The sequence below is a fragment of the Myotis davidii genome, unplaced genomic scaffold (genome assembly GCF_000327345.1).
Source record: "Myotis davidii unplaced genomic scaffold, ASM32734v1 scaffold290, whole genome shotgun sequence".
NCBI classification, from domain to species: Eukaryota; Metazoa; Chordata; class Mammalia; order Chiroptera; family Vespertilionidae; genus Myotis; species Myotis davidii.
In genome coordinates this window covers 2,671,068-2,694,591 of record NW_006285049.1, presented here as the reverse complement: position 1 = coordinate 2,694,591, position 23,524 = coordinate 2,671,068, and the positions used below count along the sequence as shown (strand labels likewise).

The 23,524-nt window shown below is 40.6% G+C and overlaps 1 protein-coding gene across 3 annotated transcripts in view; it reads left to right on the top strand.

The window, feature by feature from the left end:
• Positions 1–23,524, top strand: part of PCED1B (PC-esterase domain containing 1B) — a 135,977-nt gene that overhangs the window by 9,020 nt on the left and 103,433 nt on the right. For 2 of the 3 annotated variants that reach the window (XR_001512501.1, XM_015558608.1), the window contains exons 2-3: positions 6,622–6,711; positions 7,339–7,387. The gene's annotated coding sequence lies outside the window, so the exon portion shown is untranslated. The remainder of the gene's footprint in view (positions 1–6,621; positions 6,712–7,338; positions 7,388–23,524) is intronic. The other variant, XM_006755513.2, reaches the window with a different exon arrangement.

Sequence of the window (23,524 nt, the reverse complement as noted above, 5' to 3'; positions counted from 1 at the left end):
GGGGAGGGAGGTGGGGGGGTGCGGGAAGAGACTGGACAAAAATCTTACACCTATGGATGAGGACAGTGGCAGGGGGTAAGGGCATGGGGTGGGGTGGGAGCCACATGGAGGGGAGATATGGGGGAAAGGAACATCTGTAATAATCTGAACAATAAAGATTTATTAATAATAAAAAAAGGTGAACGGATGAGCAAAATGCGAGGGAATGTGACTCTTCATGTTGTGAATAGATATAAAGGAATATTATTCAGCCTTAAAAAGGAAGGAAATTCTGACATATACTACAAAATGGATTAACCTTGAGGATGTTATATGTGCAGTCAGTCACAAAACAACAACACTGTATTATTCCCATATATGAGGTACTTAGAAGAGTCAAAATCATAGAAACCAAAAGTAGAATTGTGGTTGCCAGGGATCGTGGCAGGTGGCCCAGGATAAGGAGTTATTGTTTGATGGGAAAGAGTTTCAGTTTTACAAGAAAAGAGTTCTGTGGATGGATGGTTGCACAATAATATGTGTTTAATGCCTCTCAACTGCACACTAAAAATAGTTGAGATGGAAAGACCACAGATATATATTTCTCCATGTCAAAAAATAAATAGGATTGAGATGAAAAATTTTATATTCGTGTATTTTACCACAGTAAAAAGAAAATTTCTTTTTAAGTAGATAAACAAAGGGGGGTAAATAAATAAATGGTCAATGTGTCATATAAATCACTAAGCTAGAGGACAGCCAAATTCACTTTGAGATTAAAATAAAAATCATTGGGTTGAGTGTGTAACGTGGGTTTTGCAGACATGGTTGCCAATGAAGAGGAAAGTACGGAGCTTAAAATAAAACCCACTTCAATAAAAAATGTTATGTAATCAATAGCCATTCAGTCAACCAGTTCCTTATGACTTACTAGCATATTTCACCCAAGAAGTGTTCAGCAACAGCTTATGGTTGACAAAGACGATGTGTCCAGCATCGGGTCCAGCCCACATTCACTAACAAAATATGCCGTCTCTGCAGCCCGGGGACTCTGTTACTGGGAGGACGACACCTTTAAGGCACACAAAGGTACTTCACGACACTCTTCTTTATTTCATGCCAGAGATCACAACGGCGAAAGAAGCAGTCTTGCCTTGAACCTCACGTGGGCAGTGCTCCCGGAGCCCTTTGGGAACACAATCAATGAAAGGGTCTGAGGCTCCCAGAGAAGCTGCTTTGATCACAAAAACATGAGCTTCGTTTTTAGAACAAACTACTGTTTCCTTTCGGGTAATGATTGACCAGTCTCTTCTCTGCTGAGTCAGTAACCAGCCGATACTGGCCAGAGGTGGGTCAAGGCTGCAGATGCTGGGGAACGTGAAGTGAGAGCACCAGAGGCCCGAGCTCTTCAGTTCCAAAGCCAGATGCAGCATGAGAGAATGTGCTGCTGTTCTTTGGCGTTTGGCTTATATAACTTCAAATTTCAAAGAGAAAACGCATTTCTCCTCCCACTGAATTCAGTTGCTTTAGAAGCAGTCTGACTTCTTTGACATTAATTTTTGTTAGACCTGAAGAGTATATTTAACATTCAGTTTGTCTTAATAATACAAGCCCGGGGACACTGTGAACCCCTCATATTTTGAGTCTCAAGGACACAGAGATGAAAGACCTTGTCCTAGATAAGCTGACGCTCCAGGGGCGACCAGCAGCTACAGAAAAAGGGAAGACCATTTACTAAATGCTTCAAAATGCATCTGCTCTCATGTCATGAGAGGAGGAACATCTTCCTGGTTGTCACTGACCCTCAGAGGAAATACATGCTGATTAGATTTCTATTTATATGTTTATTATATATATTTTTTAAATCGTGGCAAAATCCGCATGACATAACATGTACCATCTTAACCATTTTTTTAAGTGTACAGTTCAGTGGCATTAAGTACTCTCACATCATTGTACTACCATCCACCCACAGAACTCTTTTCATCTTACAGAACTGAAACTGTAGCCTTTAAACAAAAACTCCCCATCCCCGCTTCCCGAGCCTCTGGCAACCACCTTTCTCCTTTCTGTCTCGGTGAATTTGACTGCTCTAAGGACCTCATATAAGTGGAATCATTTGCTGCTTGTTCTTTTGTGACTGACTGCTTTCACTCGGCATGATGTCCTCCAGGTAGAGTTGTTTATTTATTTTAAAAAGAGCTAATACTTTCAAGTGTCTCATAAACAGCCAACTGTGCCCGTTCTACCTGAGATGCCCCAGTTTCTCTACAGGTCTCATTAGCAAGTCACTGCTCTGGGTGGTGAAGGAGTGGATAGGATGTCATTTGGCACGTACTCGAGGGAAATCAGCGTCCTTCATGAATTGTCTGGACAAAGCTCTGTGAGCTCTCAAAAGTGCCAGCACCACGCCTGTGACTGTGGAGGCTGTGAAGCAATTCCACAGGAGGGAGAGAAGGCAGCGGCCTGACTCAGCGCTGCCTCGCCAGCCCCCAGCCCACACAGCTCCGCATGGCTCCGCGCTTGATTACGGGTGTGTACAGCCATCTGGTCTGTGGGCTTAGCAGTAAGAATGAGAGACTCAGGCTCTCCATGTCACATGTTGCTATTATTTTATTTAACACTTGTTATGTGGTGGCCAACACTGCACCAAGCACAGCATAAACCTGGAATTCTTCAATACGGTCTCTGTCTATTGTACAAGAGACACTTGGGCCAAACTTGCTTCAGGGGACTGGAGCCCATTTCCTAATGCCTTTCAAAGACAGAGTCTTGATTGTTGAAACTCTAAAAGTAGTGATATAAAAAATTTCTTTTGAATAAGTGCTATTTCAGGAAGAGTCTCTAGGCAAATTTCACTATACTTCATTCGATTTCTGTCTTGGAGGAAAATCTATCCCTCCATATTCCATGGTGTTCGTGCAGGAAATGAAGTAACCATTTCTATTCAGTATGCCATTTGCTGTTTCTATTGAACAAAATAGTGGTTTCAGCTAAAGAGTTGTTTGTGATTTTCATCGCAATCTATGTATTGGACGTTAGTAAACAGAACATTGTGTTTTCTTCATAGGAAAGCCATGTCCAAGGTACATTATTTTACCATAATGCCTTCCAGTGTTGTCATTCTTTAACGAAAGTTTGTGAAGTCACATTATTTGCAAACATTCATAACAGGCATAATACTTGCCTTTCTCTTATGCTCTTTAAAAGAGCCCCCGGTTCTCCCCTGGGCTCCAGGGCGTATTGAGATATTCAAGTGCTTCTCCCTGCAGTGAGAGACGAAGTTCCATTTCTACAGTGAAGAGTCTCAGTCTGCAGCGAACTTCTTGGTTACACAACAGATAGTCTTTGATCTGCCCTGGCACATCCTACTGCCCTTCTGGATGCAAAACCAAATAAAGTTTTCTTTTTCTTTCTCTTTTTATTTTTAAGTCATTTTAAAATTATAGTTGACATCCAAAATTGTATTAGTTCAGGTATACAACATAGTGATTACACATGCCTATACTTTATGCAGTGATTGTCATGATAAGCCTAGTACCCATCTGTCCTCCTACACAGTTACTATCATATTATTGACTAGATCCTCTTTACTGTACTTTACGTCCCCATGACTTATTTTATAACTGGTGGTTTGTACTTTTTAATTCCTTTCACCCTTTTTGCCCATCCCTCCACTTCTCACCCCTTTGGCTGGCGACTGTCAGTTTGTTCTTTGTATGAGTTTGCTTCGGTTTTGTTTTGTTTTGTTTGTTTTGTTGTTTAGACACCTCATATGAGTGGAGTTATATGGTATTTGTCTTTTTCTGTCTTATTTCACTTAGCATAAAACCATCTAGGTCTATCTATGTTGTCTCAAATGGCAAGATTTCATTCCTTTTTATGGCTAATATTCCAGTGTGTGTGTGTGTGTACATACTACATATTCTTTATCCATTCATTTATCAATGGACGCTTAGGTTGCTTCCATATATTGACTATCTACACTAATAAAAGCCTAGGTGGTCCTCACACCCTTGTGCGCAACGTCATCACAAGATGGCCACGCAAGTGGAGGCAGGGCCAGCAGCGCTCTGCGCAGTGAGGCCTGCGGTCCCGCGGCTCCACACGGTGCAGAGGAGGCTGGTCCCAGCGTCTCTGCGACCTTGCACGGAGGAGGCAGGTCACGGGAGGGGAGGGCAGTTGGGGGCGGTAGGGGAGCGGTTAGGGGGCAATCAGGATGGTAGGCAGAAGTGGTTAGGAGCAATCAGGCAGTCAGGCAGGCGAGCAGTTAAGACCCAGCCATCCCGGATTGTGAGAGGGATCCCAGATTGGAGAGGGTGCAGGCCAGGCTGAGAGACATACACCCCCTGCCCCTGTGCATGAATTTTGTGCACCAGGCCTCTAGTTATAAATGCTGCAATGAACATAGGGGCACATATATCTTTTCAAGTTACCATTTTTTATTTCTTCGGATAAGTACCTAGAAGTATGTGTGAGTTTTGTGTGTATCCCTTAATTATTTATTGTAGTTATACTTGATATGATTAATTTTGCTTTTTAACCTTCATATTAGCTTTATAATTGGTTGATCCACTACTTTTACTAAACGTTTGCTTTTATCAGTGAGATTTTTTTCTTTCTTATATTTCCTTATTTTTAATTTTAGCTTTTTCTTTTCTGCTTAAAGAAGACCCTTTAACATTTCCTGTAGTGTTGTTTAGTGGTAATAAGTTCCTTTAGATTTTGCTTGTCTGATAAATTCTTTATCTGTCTTTTAATCTCAATGATAATTTTGCTGAATAGAGTAATCTTGGTTATAGGTTTTCCTTTCATCACTGCGAATGTATTGTGCTGTTTCCTTCTGGCCTGCAAAGTTTCTGCTGCAAAATCAGCTGGTAGTCTTATGGGGGATCCCTTGCACTACTAGATGCTTTTCTCTTGCTGCTTTAATTTTTTAAATCATTTTTTATTGTTCAATTACAGTTGAAATACAATGTTATATTAGTTTCAGGTGTCCATCACAGTGATCAGACATTTTAAAACTTATTAAGTGACCATCTACAAAAATCTCATACCTATTTGACACCTTACATAGTTATTAGAATACTATTGACTATATTCCCTATGCTGTAGTTTACACCTCCTGACTGTGTTATGACTACTAATTTGTACTTTTAAATCCCTTTGCCTTTTTTTACCTATCCTCCTACCCCCTCCCATCTCACAATCATCAAAATGTTCTCTGTATATATGAGCCTGTTTCTGTTCTGCCTGTTTATTGTTATAGTCAATTGTTGAGATATGTATTTATTACCATTGTATTGTTTATATTTTTTATCTTTTTTTTCCTTCTTCTTAAAGAAGACCCTTTAAAGGGGGAGCAAGAAATTGAAAACCTATTTGAAAAAATAATGACAGAAAATTTTCCTTACCTGGTGAAAGAAATAGACATACAAGTCCAGGAAGCACAGAGTCCCAAACAAGAGGAACCCAAATAAGCCCACATCAAAACACATCATAATTAAAATGCCAAGGGCTAAACACAAAGGGAGAATCTTAAAAGCAGCAAGAGAAAATTAGTTGGTCACTTACAAGGGAGTACCCATAAGACTGTCAGCTGATTTCTGAACAGAAACTTTGCAGGCCAGAAGGGAATGGCAAGAAATATTCAAAGTGATGAATAGCAAGAACCTACAACCAAGATTACTCTACCCAGCAAAGCTATCATTTAGTATTGAATGTCAGATAAAGCGTTTCACAGACAAGAAAAAAGCTAAAGGAGTTCATCACACTAAATCACTTTACATGAAATGTTAAACGGTCTTGCTTTTAAATTCTTTCTTTGTCTTTAACCTTTGGCATTTTAATGATGATGTTTCTTGGTGTGAACCTCTTTGGGTTCATCTTGTTTGGGACTCTCTGTGCTTCCTAGACTTGGATGTCTGATTCCTAACCAGGTTAGAATAGTTTTCAGCCATTATTTCTTCATATAGGTTTTATGTCTCTTTCTCTCTCTCTCTCTTCTCCTCCTAAGGTCCCTATGATGCAAAGGTTGGTACACTTAATATTGTCCTATGGGATCCTTAAACTATCCTCATTTTTTAAAATTCTGTTCTTTTTGCTGGTCCATTTGGATGATTTTCACTACCTTAACTTCTGGATTAATGATCCATTCTTCTACATCATCTAATCTATTGTCAATTCTCTCTAATATTTTTCATTTCATTCTGATAGTTTCTTTTTAAAATGTTTTTATTGATTTTTAGAGAGAGAGAAAGGGAGAGAAATTGAGAGATAGAAATATTGATGCGCGAAACATCATCAGTCAGCTGCCTCCTGTACCCCTCCTACCAGGGATTGAGCCTATAACCCGGGCATGTGTCCCAACCAGGAATCAAACAAGCAACCTCTTGGTTCATGGGTTGACACTTAACCACTGAGCCACATCAGCTGGGTTAATTGGTCATTTTTTAAATTTTCTGTATCTGTTGAATTTATCACTGAGTTTATCTACTTCTGAGTTTGTTGAGCATTGTTTCAAACTTCTTATCTGGTAGACTGTTTATCTGTTATATTTAGTTCTTTCTCTGGGTTTTTTCCTATTCTTTTGTTTGGAACCTATTCCTCATTTGGCTGTTTCTCTCTGTTTCTATGTGTTAGGTAGATCCACTACATCTTCCAGTCTTGATGAAGTGGCCTCATAAAGAAGTGGGGTCCAGTGGAACTATCCCCCCTGGTTACCAGAGCCAGGTGCTCCAGGGGTGTCCCCTGTGTGGGTTGTGTGTGCCTTTCTGTTGGAGTTGGGCTCCAGTTGCTGCAGGCCTGCTTATAAATGGGGTTGACTCTTAGGTGACTGGCTGTAAGGGCCAGCCAAAACTACTTGGACGATCTGGTGTTCAAGGGCTGACCCCACAGGGTGGAAATTGCTTTGGAGGGGCTCCAGTGCTGGCCCAGGCTGCCTGTTGGGTGTGTCAGTTGTGGAGCCACTGGGTGGGGCTGTGGTGCTGGCGTAGGCTGGCCACTGCTTGTGCTGGACTTGTGACCACTTGGTAGTTGCTATGATTTGACCTGAGGCCAGTGCTGCTTGTGTGGAAGGTCAGGAGCACACGTGGGGAAGGCTTTGGCCAGGGCTAGAAGGTTAGGTGGGGCAGGATCTCGGGAATGCTAGGGAGGGGTGAACAGGGTTAGCTAAGTTAATGGAGAGTGACAGGTTTGGCACCTGCCTGCTCCAGGTCAGCCAGGTGGAAGGAGAACACAGCAAAAGAAACAAAGGAACAATGGCATTCGCCAGCACTTCCCTCTTCAGGGAGAGTTCCCACCAATCCCTGCCCCTCCAGCCCTCCCTCTAATGTTAGTCCATCTAATTCCTCCCCATAGGACCCAGGCACTTCTGGAACCGCTGCTTCTGCGCTGGAGCTTGGAGCGGGTGAGTGGGAGCATGAGTCCTTTAAGAGCACTGTCTTGGTCTCCCACGGTCCTTTGTCTCTCTCTGATATGATCCCTTTTGGTTTTCAAAGCTAGATATTATGGAGACTCCTCTTCCCAGCACAGATGTCCTAGGCTGGGGATCCTGGTATAAGGGTGTTATGTTATGTTATGTTATCCTTTCCATTTATGCATTGCTATACCTGACCAGGCTGTGCCTCTGCCCCTCTTACCCTCAGTGTGGCTTCTTTTTAATATCTTTAGTTACAGGAGTTCTGTTCAGCCAGTTTTCAGGTGGTTATGGGTGGTTGTTCTATATTTAGTTGTAATTTTGATGTGTTTGTGAAAGGAGGTGAGTTCAAGATCTACTTGTTCTGCCATCTTGACCTTGCATCTCAAGACTTTCCCTTTCTGTTAACTAATATTTCCCCACTCTTGATAGGTTTGTCTTTATAGTCTACTACCAAAAACTGGCTGATAGAACTAGCTTTCCTTAATATCACACACAGTCTCTCTCCAATTAAATAAGATGTCTTATTCATCCCACAAGTGAATGCTGGTGCTGAGTTAGATCTCTGGGATATACTAAAGTGGGTTAGCTGGAGTCCTCGTCCTAAAGGAGTAGGGAGAGGGTTTATACTTCCTTGCTATAACACGAGTCAGGGTATGATATGTATTATAAGAGTAGGCTATGGGGATTCAAAAGATGAGCAGATCTCTGAATTTAAGATTCACAGATGAGGAGTGAAAATAACCAGCTTTTCTTGAACATTTACTGTGAACCAGGAACTGTGTTAGACATCTTACATATATTATCTAGTTCGATTCTCACAACCATTAAGCATTTTTACCCTCAATTTAGAAATGAGGACACCGAGGCTTGTCCAGGTGTGAGTGCTCAGTTTTTCTGCCTTTTACTGTACTATTCCATGCTGGTAGCACTTCCTGCTTCATGTTCTGTCATTGACTCCAATCCCACCCTTTACCAAAAGAAAAGGAGAAAGATTGGAAGGCTTCAGACAGTGAACTCCGAACTGCCTTCTAGTTTGCCTCAGAAATTTGTGGGACATGTATGCAGAGAAATATATGCGCAACAAAAAGGGTAGCCAAAAATGTGACTTTTTAAAAAGAATGTGGTTTTGAGAGTCACATGTTTTGTTTAGAGAAGCACATTGGTGAAGCCCTTTGTGTGTACACAATTGTTTCTTCTTCCTGTTATTCCTATTAGAAGGGAAAAAAACTAAGTTTGGGACTCTGGATAATTTACTACAGATTTCCTGGGACTAGGAAGAGATAAAAAGCCGTAATAAATGAAGAAGCACACTTATGTAGAGAAAGCAGTGATCACAATTCTGATTCAGCACCCCTATATTAGAGGCTTATCTTTTACTATTTGATTTTCATCGCAAATCTGGCAGCTAGATGCCACCCTCCCCCCCACACTCCCCCCCCTACCCACACACACACACATTGACAAATGAGGAAACCGAGGCCCTAATAGATAGTAAGTGATGGAACTTGGATTCACACTCAGTGCAGTTTATGCCTTAAAAGCAGACATGTTGAGATCTAGCTCAGAGGCTTTTCAGCTAAATACAATCTGGCCCTTCAAAGCTGATAATACAGCCTTCTGCAGGCAAGAGACAGAGAACATTGTCCCTGAGAATAGATCTATGTTGGGGTCATAGCTCAAAATTAGGTTGCCCTCGGTTAGCGGAGGCTGCCCCCCTGTTATTTCTGCTATTGCTTGACCTGGAGGGCTTCCTCAAGAAAACAGTAAGTGTTCCTATCCCAGAAGCCTTCAGGTTGCTGCCACTAAGCCTCCAGCTAGAGCAGGGACGAGGGCTCCTGCTCTCAGGGTCTGCCACCAAGGGACAGGCCTCAGGGTAAGCTTTCAAGAATTGGGTGATGCCGGCACCTGGCTTTCCATCATGATCATCTTACTCTAAGAACAGCAAGCTTTCTTAAGAGACTCTACTTTCATGTTTCCTGCTGTCCACTAAGCAAGATTTATTGAACAACATATTCTGGAGGTACCGGTGGGAAGGTTTGGAAGCTTACACAATGTGCAAATTAAGACTGTGAATTTTGCTTGAATTACTTCAAAGTTAATGTCTTTTTTTTTTTTTTCAAAAAGAGAAAACACAGCAAATTAAGTCGATTCTAGTCTAATGCACTTCGGTCTGATATAAGGTGATGGTCATAGCCTGCCTCCATGGGCTATCAGTAAATGTTTGTATAAACGAGTAAATGGAGAGTGCTGTCAGGACGTGGCTGTGCTCTCTTTGGAAGCACATACACTAAATAGGACTTTGTCAAAACCAAGGGGGACAGTGCTGTCTGGGTTAGGCCTAATTTGAAATCTCTATATAACGGTGGAGGACATGTCAAGCACAAGAATCAGAGTGCAGTTAAAACCTCTCTGCGTGCTCCTTTACTCTCTGCCAGAACCAATATTAAATGCTCTTCCCGTGGCATCTGCAACCCATTCTGGCCTCTGCTGGTGGGTTTCTTCCGCCCTCACTCCCTGCTCTTCCTGCAATGCCTGCCACTATCTGCACCTTCCGTTTTGCACGTCTCAGGGGTCAAACACAAAAGCTTTTGTCTTAAAGCCATAGCCTTGCTCACGAGGTACAGCTGCAAACTGCTTTTTAAAAAGATGGCGCTGTGAATCCTGGGTTACCTCCTCTTGAGCAGAATTCTTTTACCTCATTGGAGGTAGGTTCAATGAGCAGGTCCCTCACTTGGACACCAAGGGAGTTTTCACAGGAATTTTAAAGGCATCACAAGCTCTGTATGTTGCAATAACTGTGAATGTCCTCTGGAAATGTGTTAGTGAGTGTTTAATGCAGTTACAGTGGCCCCGCTTGTTAATACCACTTGTTTTTCACAAGAGGAAAGATAACCACTCATTGGATCCTATGTGTTAGGGGAGTCCAGCCTGTAAAAGGCAATTTGACCAAGAGTCTCCCAGAACAATTGATAAGTGAATGGACTAACAGGTGAATGAATTAAGCAGTTAAGTAAGGTGTATAGGGATGGCTTTATTCAACTGGCCTGCAGTCTTCCACTTCCTTTGACACATCTTGACTGGGAATTTTAAAAGGTTTAATATTTTAACGATTTTTTTCAATGGCTTTTTAGCTCCCAGAGTTTTGATTATTAAGATTCTTCCCTGAATTGTATTAAATCAAGTACATTGTTGTAGTTCCAGAAATATCTTCCTTTTTTTTTAAAGATTAAAATTCTTTTTCTTAGTGGTGATTAAATTTCCTTTAAAATGTTCAATAATTTGGGGGCTCTTTTGTTTCAACCACTCATGAGCTCATGTGGAAAATTTAAGTTCTTAGCCTGAGTTTATACATAGCACTGATATTATTGAGTCCACTCTACTATACTGGTATTTAAATACTGTAACATACTATCTAAGTTTTTCAGAGGCAGAGCCATCTGATGCCTACAGACAAATAAGAAAACAATTTATTTTCTCCCTTTTTCTTCTTGGTCTCCACCTCCTTCTCCTCCTCTTCTTCTTTCTCTTCCCCTCCTTCTTCTAGAAATATTTCAGTTAGAAAATAATCTGTTTCATTGCTGTTAAAAAAAAATGTGGTACGGATTGAATCTCCTTATTCATCTTAGAGATCAAGTTTTATATTTATCCCATTGTAGGGCCATTTATTCTCTAAGTGATGTAATGGTTATCAATAGCAGACTGAAGGCACCCTTTCTGATTTCTACCACTCACATCTTTTAAAAAATATATATTTTATTGATTTTTTACAGAGAGAAAGGGATAGAGAGTTAGAAACATCGGTGAGAGAGAAACATCGATCAGCTGCCTCCTGCACACCCCCTACTGGGGATGTGCCTGCAACCAAGGTACATGCCCTTGACCAGAATTGAACCTGGGACCCTTCAGTCCACAGGCCGACACTCTATCCACTGAGCCAAACCGGTTAGTGCTACCGCTCACATCTTTAGATAATCCTTTTATGTGCAACTACAATGAAAGACAATTGAATTGCTCTGCTGTGTTCTGACCTGGAGAAATTGTATACATTGTTGCGGGGGAGGGGTTGCATCGGAGAGCATGTATTAGTCAGCTTAGGCTGCCGTAACAAAATACCCAAAACTGGCTGGCTTAAACAACAGAAATCTGTTTCTCATAGTTCTGGAGGATGGAAAGTGCACATCTTGTTGCTGGCTGAATCAGTTTCTGGTGAGGAATCTCTTCCTGGCTTGCTAAGGCTGCCTTCTTGCTGTGTCCCCACTTGACAAAATGAGAGCTTTGGTGTTTCTTCTTACAAGGGCACCAGCCCTATTGAATTAGAACTTCACCTTAATGACCTCATTTAACTTTTATCACCTCGTCTTAGACCCCATCTCCAAATAGAGTCAGAGTCGGGGTTAATGCTTCAACCTAAGAATTTGGGGGATACAAAATTCAGTCCATTGCAAAATACTTGGGCTTTTGTTCAACATCAGTAAAAATAATGTACTATTAAGTTAACAGACTAGAAATCTATATTAAAAAGACTAATGAAAAAGTTTAATATACAAAATATACAGAAGAAGAAAATATTCCTGAATCCATCACTCCATGATTTCTATTAGTTTATTTCTTTAGTGTTTTATTTCAGAATATAACAATTATTTTCTCAATATGTTTCTATTTTAAAATTACCCCTACTAATAAGATTTTTTCTGGGTCTACATGGTATCAAGTATCTGGAAGGCAAATACAGAATTTTATCATCTAAATATTTGCTGTCACATCCTCTATGTGAAGGTCTTGACTACAAAAAAGATGTTGATAAGCTCCTCTACACACCAATAATTGTTTGTTCCCTTTAGAGAGGTACACAGTTTAACAAAAAGCCTGAATTAGTTCTAGTATGCAAATAAATTTAATGGAAGAAATACTTTCAAGGTCACATTTTGGGAAAAGATGGCATTTTTATTAGGAAAAGTGTCGAGGTCTGTTTTTTAACCTGCAAAAACAAGACTGAAAACAAATTGGCCTAGATAATGTCTAAGTTTCAAAACTGTAATTTACTTTGAGAATTTTATTTTCAAACAGCAAAATTAGATAAGAAAATTTTACTTTTGTCATATAAACTTTATCTTAAATATAGTAGATAGCAGGCAACTTTATAATAATTTAATACTGATATAGTATAAGATTTTAATAGGTAGTTGGATACCTTGAGCCAAATTATTTGCCAATCTAAATGCTAGTCAATTATTTATTGAAAATATTGGAGTTGTGAGGCCCTGGACTATGTCAATCATGAATGTTTGTAAAATCTTATTCTTTAAGAAACAACAGTACTGGCACTGGTATAAGGATAGACATAAAGATCAATGGAGTAGAACTTAGAGTTTAGATGTAAACCAATGTGTCTATGATCAATTTATTTTTGACAAGGGGGTACCAAGATCATTCAAGAAGAAAGAATAATCTTTTTAACAAATGGTCCTGGGTCTACTGGATAGCTACATGAAAAATAATGAAATAGGTCCTCACCTCATACCATATATAAAAATTAATTCAAAAAAGATCAAAGAGCTAAACTAAAAAGCTAAAACTATAAAACTCTTAGAAGAAAACATAGGATTAAATTTTATGTTCTCCTATTTGACAATAGATTCCTAAATATAGTACTCAAAGCATAAGCAATAAAAGAAAAAAATAAATAAATTGGACTTCATCAAAACTAAAAGCTTTTATGTGTCAAAGGACACCATCAAGAAAGCAAAAAGACAATCCACAGAATGGGAGAAATATTTGCAAATCATCTATTTATATAAAAGCCTAAGTGACCAGCCGGTAGCTATGACACGCAATGACCAACAGGGGGCAGATGCTCAATGCAGGAGCTGCTGAGCAACAGCAGGAGCTGCTGAGCAACCTTGTAGAGGACCCTCTCACACTCCAGGACCCCTCAAAGGATGTCAACTGCTGGTTTCAACCTGATCCCTGCAGGCCAGGCCGAGGGACTCCACCTGCCAGAGGGATCCCACTCACTCCACAGATGCCCTTCGAGCCCCTGTGCCGCCCCAGATGTGGCCAGCCTGGAGGCACCGTGGGAGGTTGGCTCCAGGGTGTGTCTGGCCCGTCTCGCCCAGTCCCACCCCACCGGCCACCTTCTAATTAATTTCCTTTCAATGTACACAAATCCATGCACCAGGCCTCTAGTGTATCTGATAAGGGACTTGTGTCCATAATACATAAAAACTCTAATGACTCAATAATAAAAAGACAAATAACCCAATTACAGAATAAGCAAAGAATTTGAATAGACATTTCTCCAAGGAAGCTATACAGTGGCTAATAAGCACATGAAAAGATGTTCAACATCAATGGTCATAAGAGAAATATGCAAGTCAAAACTATAATGAAGGTCTAGCCCATGTGGCTCAGTTGGTTGAACATCATCCCATGCACCAGAGGGTCTCCAGTTCAATTCCCAGTCAGGGCACATGCCCAGGTTGGGGGCTCGATCCCCAGCAAGGGGTATGCAAGAGGCAGCCAATTGATGTTTCTCTCTCATTGATGTTTCTATTTCTCTCTTTCTCCTTTCTTTTCTCTGAAATCAATAAAAACATACCTTTTTTAAAAAAAAACTATAATAAAGTACTACTTCACACTCACTAGGAGGGCTAGATTAAAAATGTCACATAATAACAAGTGTTGACAATGTAGAGAAATAGAATGTGGGGAAATTAGAACCCTCTTATGCTTCTGATGAGATGTAAAATGGTGCAGCCACTTTGGAGAACAATCTGGCAGCTCCTCAAATGTTTAAGCATAAAGTTGCCATATGACCCAGTAGTTCTACTCCCAGGTATATGCCCACAAAAAACTAAAATGTATGTCCACACAACAGCTTGCATGTGAATGTTTACAGCAGCATTATTTATAACTAGAGGCCCAGTGCACGAATTCATGCATGGGTGGGGTCTGGCTGGCCTGCCCTGATAGGGGCCAGTCGGGCTGGGCCAGCCAGGGGGAAGGGCCACGGGCAGTTGGCTGGCCAGCCCCGCTCCTTGGTCGAACTCCCAGTCGAGGAGGCATTTTGCATATTAACCTTTTATTATATAGGATAGCCAAAAGGTGCAAACAACCCAAATGTCCATCAACTGATGAATGGTTAAACTAGATGAAGTATATTTATTCAATGGAATATTAGGTGGCCATAAAAAGGAGTGAAGTAATCCTATCTAATAAAAGAGTAATATGCAAATTTACCATCACTCCAACCCACAAAGATGGCCACCCCCATGTGGTCAAAGATGGCCGCCCCCATGTGGTCAAAGATGGCCACCCCCATGTGGGCACAAGATGGCCATCAGGGGAGGGCAGGTGTGGGCGATCAGGCCAGCAAGGGAGGGCAGTTGGGAGGGACCAGGCCTGAAAGGGAGGGCAGTTGGGGGCGATCAGGCCTGCAGGGGAAGGCAGTTGGGGGCGACCAGGCCTGCAGGGGAGGACAGTTAGGGTGACCAAGCCGGCAGGGGAGGGCAGTTATGGGCAATCACGCTGACAGGGGAGCAGTTGGTATTGATCAGGCAGGCAGGCAGGCGAGCAGTTGGGAGCCAGCAGTCCTGGATTGTGAGAGGGATGTCTGACTGCCCATTTAGGCCCAATCCAGATTGGGCCTAAACGGGCAGTAGGACATCCTTCGAGGGATCCCAGATTGGAGAGTGTGCAGGCTGGGCTGAGGGACACACACACACACACACACACACACCCACCCTCCCCACGTGTACAAATTTCATGCACTGGGCCTCTAGTCATATATACTACAACATAGATGTACTTTGAAAAATTATGCTGAATCAGAAAGCCAGTCACAAAGACCACATGTTATATGATTCCATGTATATGAAATATCCAGAATAGACAACTCTATAAAGACAGGAAGTAGATTAGTAGTGGCTTAGGGCTGGAAAAAAATGGAGTCATGGAAGGGGAGATTGTTAAAGGGTACAAGGTTTCCTTTTTAACCAATGAAAATATTCTAATATTTTCACATATCGTGACTATATTAAAATCCACTAAATTGTATAGTTTCAATAGATAAATTATATGCTATGTGAATTCGATCTAGGAAAAATTAGTTTTAAAAATCTTATTCTTTAAACACTGGGAAGGAAACCATCATGGTGGTACACTGTGGGGGAGGTTTATAGATGAAGCTTTGGCAAAAGGCAGGACTCTAGTTTCCCAAGGTTCTTTTCCTGGCTGCAAAGTTATATATTAATGGGTACTTACTGTCCTGTAAGATGGAACCTGCTCTGAAAATCACTGACTCTTTTCGAACTACTTCCAGATCTTATAAAAATTGTAAGGCAAATGAAACCCATAGGAAATTGAGTTTCTAAATTAATTAAAAATAATGAAGTTTTTTGGAAGAAACCTTTCCTTGTCATTTTTCTCAATGTTCAAGAATAAGAATGCATGTTTAACATGTTCTAATACATTTTCCAATGAATCAAAAATTTAATTAAACATCCAAAGAGAATTTTTAAGATGTTAAGTTGGCTATCCTGCCGATAGGGGGCAGGAGAGAAATAATTAAGAGATCCATGGACTTAGATGTCTGTCCTGGCTCTGTCAAAATAAGTTGTAATATGATGTTCTCAACTTTCCTTTCATCTGCAAAATGGGTATAATTATAGTCCAGTTCTCCTGAAGTTAGAAAAACATTCATTGGAATAAAAAAATGGATACATTTTGTATATAGTAAGCACTTTAAATGCTTCTCATCATTATTAGTTTTAATTAGGCATTTATCACTTGGCCTAATATACATGCTATTGGAGAAAAACATACAATCTAGTGATTCACTCTGGCCTTCCTTTTTTTTTTTAAAGCTCCATGGCAGCTTTGCCGCTGTCTTCAGTGTTCACAATTTGCTTCACATGTAATTAGAGCTGATGTTTCCCTGAAGTTGGGCAGAAAACCAGGCAGCACACAGGGTCTAGAACTTGGTATTTCACTTTGTCAAGATATGACATACATAAGTTCTCAAATTGTATTTTGTTAAGTGTAAAAAATGCTTTCACCTTGGCCAGGTTGCTCAGTTGGTTGGGGTGTCGTGCCATACACCAAAAGGTTGTGAGTTCGATTCCTTCCCAGTCAGGACACATGCAGTATCTAGGTTGTGGGTTTGATCCCTGGTGAGGGCACATACAGAAGGCAACTGATCGATGTTTGTCTCTCACATCGATGTTTCTCTCTCTCTTCTTCTCTCTCTCTAAAAATCAATAAAAACATATCCCTGGGTAAGGATTAAACAAACAAACAAATGCTTTCCTTATGTTTGTATAATAGAAAGTCACTAAATATTTTGCTTAATCCTTTAGTCAAGATATATAGTATACTAGAGGCTCGGTGCATGAAATTCATGCACTCGGGGGGTAGGGAGGGAACCCCTCAGCCTGGCCTGTGCCCTCTCACAGTCCAGGAGCCCTCGGGGGATGTCTGACTAACGGCTTTAGTTGGACATCCTTAGCGATGCTGCTGAGGCAAGAGAGGCTCCCGCCACAGCCGCTGCACTCGCCAGCCATGAGCCAGGCTTCTGGCTGAGCGGCACTCCCCCTGTGGGAGTGCACTGACCACCATGGGGCAGCTCCTGCATTGAGCATCTGACCCCTGGTGGTCAGGACATATCATAGCAACCAGTTTGGTCAATTTGCATATTAGCCTTTTATTATATAGGATGCCTGGCCAACATAGCTCAATGGCTGAGCATCAACCTATGAACCAGGAGGTCTTGGTTCGATTCCCAGTCAGAGCACATACCTGGGTTGTGGGCTTCATCCCCAGTGTGTGGTGTGCAGGAGGCAGCCTATCGATAATTCTCTCATCATTGAGATTTCTGTCTCTTCCTTCCTTTCTGAAATCAATAAAAATATATATATATTTTAAAAAGATACATAGTATGGAATATTGGTGGAGCCTCTCTCCTCCTAACCTCTCCTCTCAACAACTACCATTCTTATTTAGAAAATGAACACTTCTCCAAGGCATTGAAGCAGCTTCTCTGGAGGCTGCAGTTAAGTCCCTCAGATCTGGAAAATGAGAACTTGGAGGCAGGAATGATCCTTGGTGTTTGGAAGATGAGTGATTTACAAATTTATCTTACTCCCACTTAGAGAACTTGGCGGTACAATGTAATTCTTATCAAAAACGTGTTCACCGATTAAAGGTTTATTAAGAGTTCTGCAATGTCCTGTTCATTTTTGAGAAATCATAAGAGAATTAGTTACTGCCTTCCTGGAGATTATAACTTCCTAAATAAAAAACAAGTACCATATGCCCATTTTCTTGCATTATTTTCTCAGAATGGGGAACATCTGAGTTTCAAGTGAAGCATAACGTAGTATGAGAAGCAGAAAGCAGAAAATAAAGTTATTAGAATAGAATGAAGAATTTAACATGTGGTGATTAGAAAATCCCGCTTTCAGGATAATTACACAGTTACATCATGTCTAGATTATTTGACCAAATATGGAGCTCATCAGTTTTCTGCAAAACAAGGTGCTACCTTTGATAGCAGTCACATCAGATACCTTTATCTTCAATTATAATTAACTAGAGGCCCAGTGCACAAAAATTTGTGCATTTGAAAGTAGGAAAAGATGGGCAAATAATTTGTTTTCTTTAGTGAAGTATCTTTGTTTTCAATTAAATATGAAGCACTCACAAAGAGCACAGGGGTACAGAATGGGTTTTCAATGCAATACTTTTACTTTTATCTTAGCAGTCCAGGAGCCCTTGGGGGATATCCCACTGATGGCTTAGGTGTGGGGAGCGGCCCTAAACTACAGTCGGACATCCTTAGCACTGCCTTGGAGGTGGGAGAGGCTCCCGCCACCGCCGCTGCTCTCACAGCCATCAGCCTGGCTTGTGGCTGGGCACTCTTCCTGTTGAAGTGCACTTACCACCAGGGGGCAGCTCCTGCATTGAGCGTCTGCCCCCTGGTGGTCAGTGCGCATCATAGCAACTGGTCGTTCCGCTGTTCATTCGATTTGCATATTACCCTTTTATTATATAGGATGGTTGACAAAACTTTCCCACAACTTCTATTAGGTAAAAAAAAAAATGTTTTCATGTTTCTGAATAGTAAAGATATAACAGTATTATTTGAGCTTTAGAATGCCCCTCCTAAATGGTGTGTAAACACAGCCTCATATATATCCAAGTCTTCCAGGCATAGTTGGATTTTATCCATGTTCTTACTTTTTATGACACCAATTATCTATGGAGAACAGCGGTTGCAAAAACACTGCCTTTGAAGGTCCTATTTGATCTATGGTTAAGCTACATGTACTTTTATTAAAATCAACAAAACAATACACCGAAGCTCTGTAATAAGTCCATCAGGATAGTCTTATAAGGTATAGTAACATTACAGTGAAATTTTAATTTCCGTTTTGCTAAAGATGTTGGACAATGTTTTGTGTTCTTATTTGCCATCTACCTATCATTTTTGGTGGTTTGCTTGTCTAACTCTCCCCCACCCCCTTTTTTTTATTGCATTGTTTGTTTTCTTATTATTGAATTTTTTGACGTTCTTTACTAGTATATATTCTGGATACAGATCCTTTCTTAGATAGATGATTTGCAAATATTTACCCTCAGTCTTTGGTTTGTCTTTTCAGTCAAATATAACAGTATCTTTTTTTTTCTTTGTTGGTGCTGTTTATTATGTTCTCAAACCAGTGTATTTTAACTAGCAGATATTCTTGATGTCGGTGAAGTTCAAGTTTTATTGTATTGATCACGTTGTTGGTGTTGTCCTTGAAAAACTCAAGCTTGCCTAATCCAGGGTCACTACGTTGCCTTTTAGAAGTTTTATGTTTTAAGTTTGACAGGTCAGTGATCCCTTTTTTTGTTTTGTTTTTTTACCACTGCACAAGGTATGGAATGAAGTTTTTTGTTGTTATTCTTTTTCTTTGTATGTGGATTACAAACTATTCCAGTACCATTTGTTGAAAGACTATTTTCTCTGTAGTAAATTGCTTTTGTGCTTTTGTAAAAAATCAGCGGACCATGTATGTGTCAGTACGGACTTTCTGGACTTGCTATTCTGTTCCATCGATCTATTTGTCTATCTTGATAACAATTCTATGATGTACTGACTACTGTTGTTTTATAATATCAGGCAGTGTTAGCCCTTTACATTTGTTTTTTTCTAAATTGTTTGGCTAGGTTCTTCACATTTCCATGTGAAGTTTACAATCAGCTTGTCAATTTTGACCAAAAAAAAAAGCCTGTTTGGATTCTGATTTAGATTGTGTTGACTCGATAGATGAATTTGAGGATAATTGACATCTTATTAATATTTTCTCTGATACATAAACATAGCATATCTATCCATCTATTTAGCTCTTTAATTTTTCTTAGGAGTGTTTTTGTAGTTTTCAGTGTAAAAATCTTACACATCTTGAATCAGATTTATCCCTAAGCAGTTGATATTTTTTGATGCTATTATAAATGAAATTGCACTTTTAATTTTAATTTCTGATTGTTTATGGCTACTATGTAGAAATACCGTTGATTTTTACATTTTGGTCTTGTATCCTACAACTTCGCTAAACTCAGTTATTAGTTTTAGTAGTTTTCTAATAGATTATATAACATTTTCTACATCTGCAAATAAAGACAGTTTTATTTTTTCCTTTCCAATTTTTCAAAAAATGCCTTTTATTTCTTTTTTTCTTATGGAATTGTTTGTACCTCCAGTACAATGTTGAATAGAAGCTTTGTTTTTAATCTAATAGGGGAAACATTCCGTCAGTCTTTCATTATTAGGCATGATGTTAGCTCTTTGGTGTTTTTTTAAAACCTTTTTTTAAGTTATGGTAAGAGATTATTGTTTGCATGACTTAAATCCGGTTAAATTTATTTAAACATGTTTAGTGGCTCAGAATATTGTCTATTTTGGTAAATGTTCCGTGTGTACCTGAAAAGAATGTATATTCCGCTGTTGTTGGGTGAAGTGTTCTGTAAGTTACAATTAGATAAAATTGGTTGATAGTGTTGTTCAAATTTTCTATATACAGCTGACCCTTGGACAACACCAGTTTGAGCTGCCCACATCCATTTATATGCAGCTTTTATCAACAAATATATGTAGTGTTTTTGACCAGGAGTTGGGAGTTTACAGACAGGAGGCTCAACTGTGTGCATTGATCTATGCCATTTTATACAGGGGACTTGAGCTTCCACAAATTTTGGTATTCATGAGAGATGCTGGGACCAACCCCCCGCCCCCCTATGCATACTGAGGGACAACTTAAGTTTTTAGGGAGTCAAAAGTTAGGCACAGTTTTCCTACTGCACAGGGGTCGGCTCTCCTAACTCCCACATTATTCAGGGTCAACTGTACTTATTTTCTGTCTGTTAAATCTATCAATTATTGAGTGTGGATGTTCATTTTTTTGTATGTAATACCTTTTTATGCTTCAGCAATGCCTAGACAGAGGATGATGCTATGGATGCCATATGGAAGATCTTGGTATCATTCAGATGTGAAGCATATTTCATTAATATAAAAATCCCAAAATAGTTACTTATAAGTGCTGTTCTGCAGATTTAGATCTTGAAATAAGAAGTCTAAATAGTTGGCTGATTATGCTGGTTGACAGTTTTAAGTCAGATTTATCTATGAAATATTTCAGTGCTGTGAACACTCTGACCCAAGTGCTGACAATATAATAGTTTAGTGATTTCTTTTTTTTTTCTTACTTGCAGAGACCTTTTCTCAATTAAAATGTTACTAGGAACTTCAATACATGTAGCAGATAAAAGTGGAGGTATTTCGCATTTATTTGGACCAGGGGTCCTCAAACTTTTTAAACAGGGGGCCAGTTCACTGTCCCTCAGACCGTTGGAGGGCCGGACTATAGTTTAAAAAAAATAACTATGAACAAATTCCTATGCACACTGCACATATCTGATTTTGAAGTAAAAAAACAAAACAGAAACAAATACAATATTTGTATTTGCATGTGGCCTGCGGGCCATAGTTTGAGGACCCCTGATCTGGACTGTAGTTGCTCAACTTCACTCTCCTGCCCACAGAGGCAGTCCCTGATGGGAAATATTGAAAACCATGGACCTACCCAAATACTGTGCTAACCAAGAACACATACCATTCAAAATACTAAATTGGAGTGGTAAACAGATTTCAGTGTTTGCATCAACAATATAGATTAGTAAGCTGCCCAGTGAGCTGTTTGACACAATTGCTGCAGTTGATTCCTGTCTCTGCAGTAACATAAAGGTTCAGGTTCATGCTGATGTCTGCCAGGCGCAGGTATGGGAGCTACAAGAGCACATGCCACACACTTGATATTTTCGGTATTGAGTTACAAAACCAGTGTCTAAATCTGGTTTCACATGATTATCTCCTGAGTTGAATTACTAGTATATGTTTGGTAAAGCAGGAAAATTATACAATGGGGTTAGTTAGGCTTTGCAAACTAACTAGTTAAAGAATGCTTAAGTAGCCTTGTAGAATGGAGATTTTTATAAGGACACTAGAGGCCCGGTGCACGAAATTCGTGCATGGTGGGGGAGGGGATCCCCTCAGCCCAGCCTGCACCCTCTCCAATCTGGGACCCCTTGGGGGATGTCTGACTGCCGGTTTCAGCCGGATCCCAGGAATTGTACCGAAACTGACAGTTGGACATCCCTCTCACAATCTGGGACCGCTGGCTCCTAACTGCTCACCTGCCTGCTGGCTTGATCGCCCCTAACTGCCTCTGCCTGCCAACCTGATCTCCCCTAACTGCCCTTCCCCTCCCACCCATCCCGCTGACCTGGTCACCCCCAACTACCCCTGCCCCTGCTGGCCTTGTCGCCCCACACAGCCTGCTGTTCAGTTGTTACTATACGAGCATCGTGACCAATTTGCATACTACCCTTTTATTAGTATAGATATGGGAAAGTGAGGAAGTGCAGGAGCCATCTCAGTATTTCCTTTGGGGCATGTGAGTGGTCCCAGTGGTTTGGCAGGGGAACTCTGAGACAGGCATTCACTGTTCCCTTCTCTGGGGTTCTGCCATCTTTATAACTTAGCTGCCCTCTCCTTTTCTTGAACTGCTCCTGCCGTAACAAACCAAATCTAATTCTCTTTGCCTCAAAGCATTTGCTTTCTGCTTTCTTTTCGTATATCTCCTTGCTACACTTCTCTCAGTGCATCTCAAGTTCAAAATCCCCACAGGGAGTGATAGGTTAAGTGAGTGACCTTCCAGAATGGAGTGCCCCCTTGAGCAGTATTCTCATGCCAGGTTACTTAAATGTCACTTAGCTGTCCTTAGATCAGGTGCTGATCCCTAGTCTAATCACCTGTGTCTAAGGTAGAAGAATCACAGGTACAAAGGATAAAGAAGGGACCGTGTGTCTGGCTGGAACTCTGAAGAAGCCTAGCCATGTACCTCCCTGGCATGGAACATGGCCTGCCCATTACAGTCATCTTCAACAATGGAGTGTGCACTGATTGATTGGACTTGCTTGATGTCGAATGAAGAACAAATTTCCTTATGATGGACTAAAGCAATGGTTTTCAGACTATGGTTGGCAGAAAGTCTTAAATTTCCCTCCTGAGGAGAAATTTGGTAGGTAGGGCTCTAAGTTCCCTATGTCCTTTTTTAACCTGAGCAATTTCATATTATTCATTTTTACATGTTGGATTTTCAAATAAAGTTTCACTTGAAGATAGGATTCCACTCTTCACAAATAGTGAACTGAGAGCTGTGAGCCATAGCAGTACAAACACTTTGGTTTGGATAATAGTTTCTAAGTAGTGAGACTTTCATTTTTTTTAATATATTTTTTATTGATTAAGATATTACATGTGTGTCCCTGTCCCCACATCACCCTCCACCCTCCCCCCGCCCCCCGTTGTCCATTGGTTAGGCCTCTATGCCTGCATGTAAGTCCTTTGGTTGCTCTTTCCCCTTTACCCTCCCCTCCCCCACCCTCCCTCCAAAGCCCGACAATCCAATCAATGCCTCTCCGTCTCTGGATCAGTCCTTGTTCATCAGATTATGTTGTTCCTTATATTCCACAAATGAGTGAAATCGTGTGGTATTTATCTGCTCTCCAGTTCCATCCATGTTG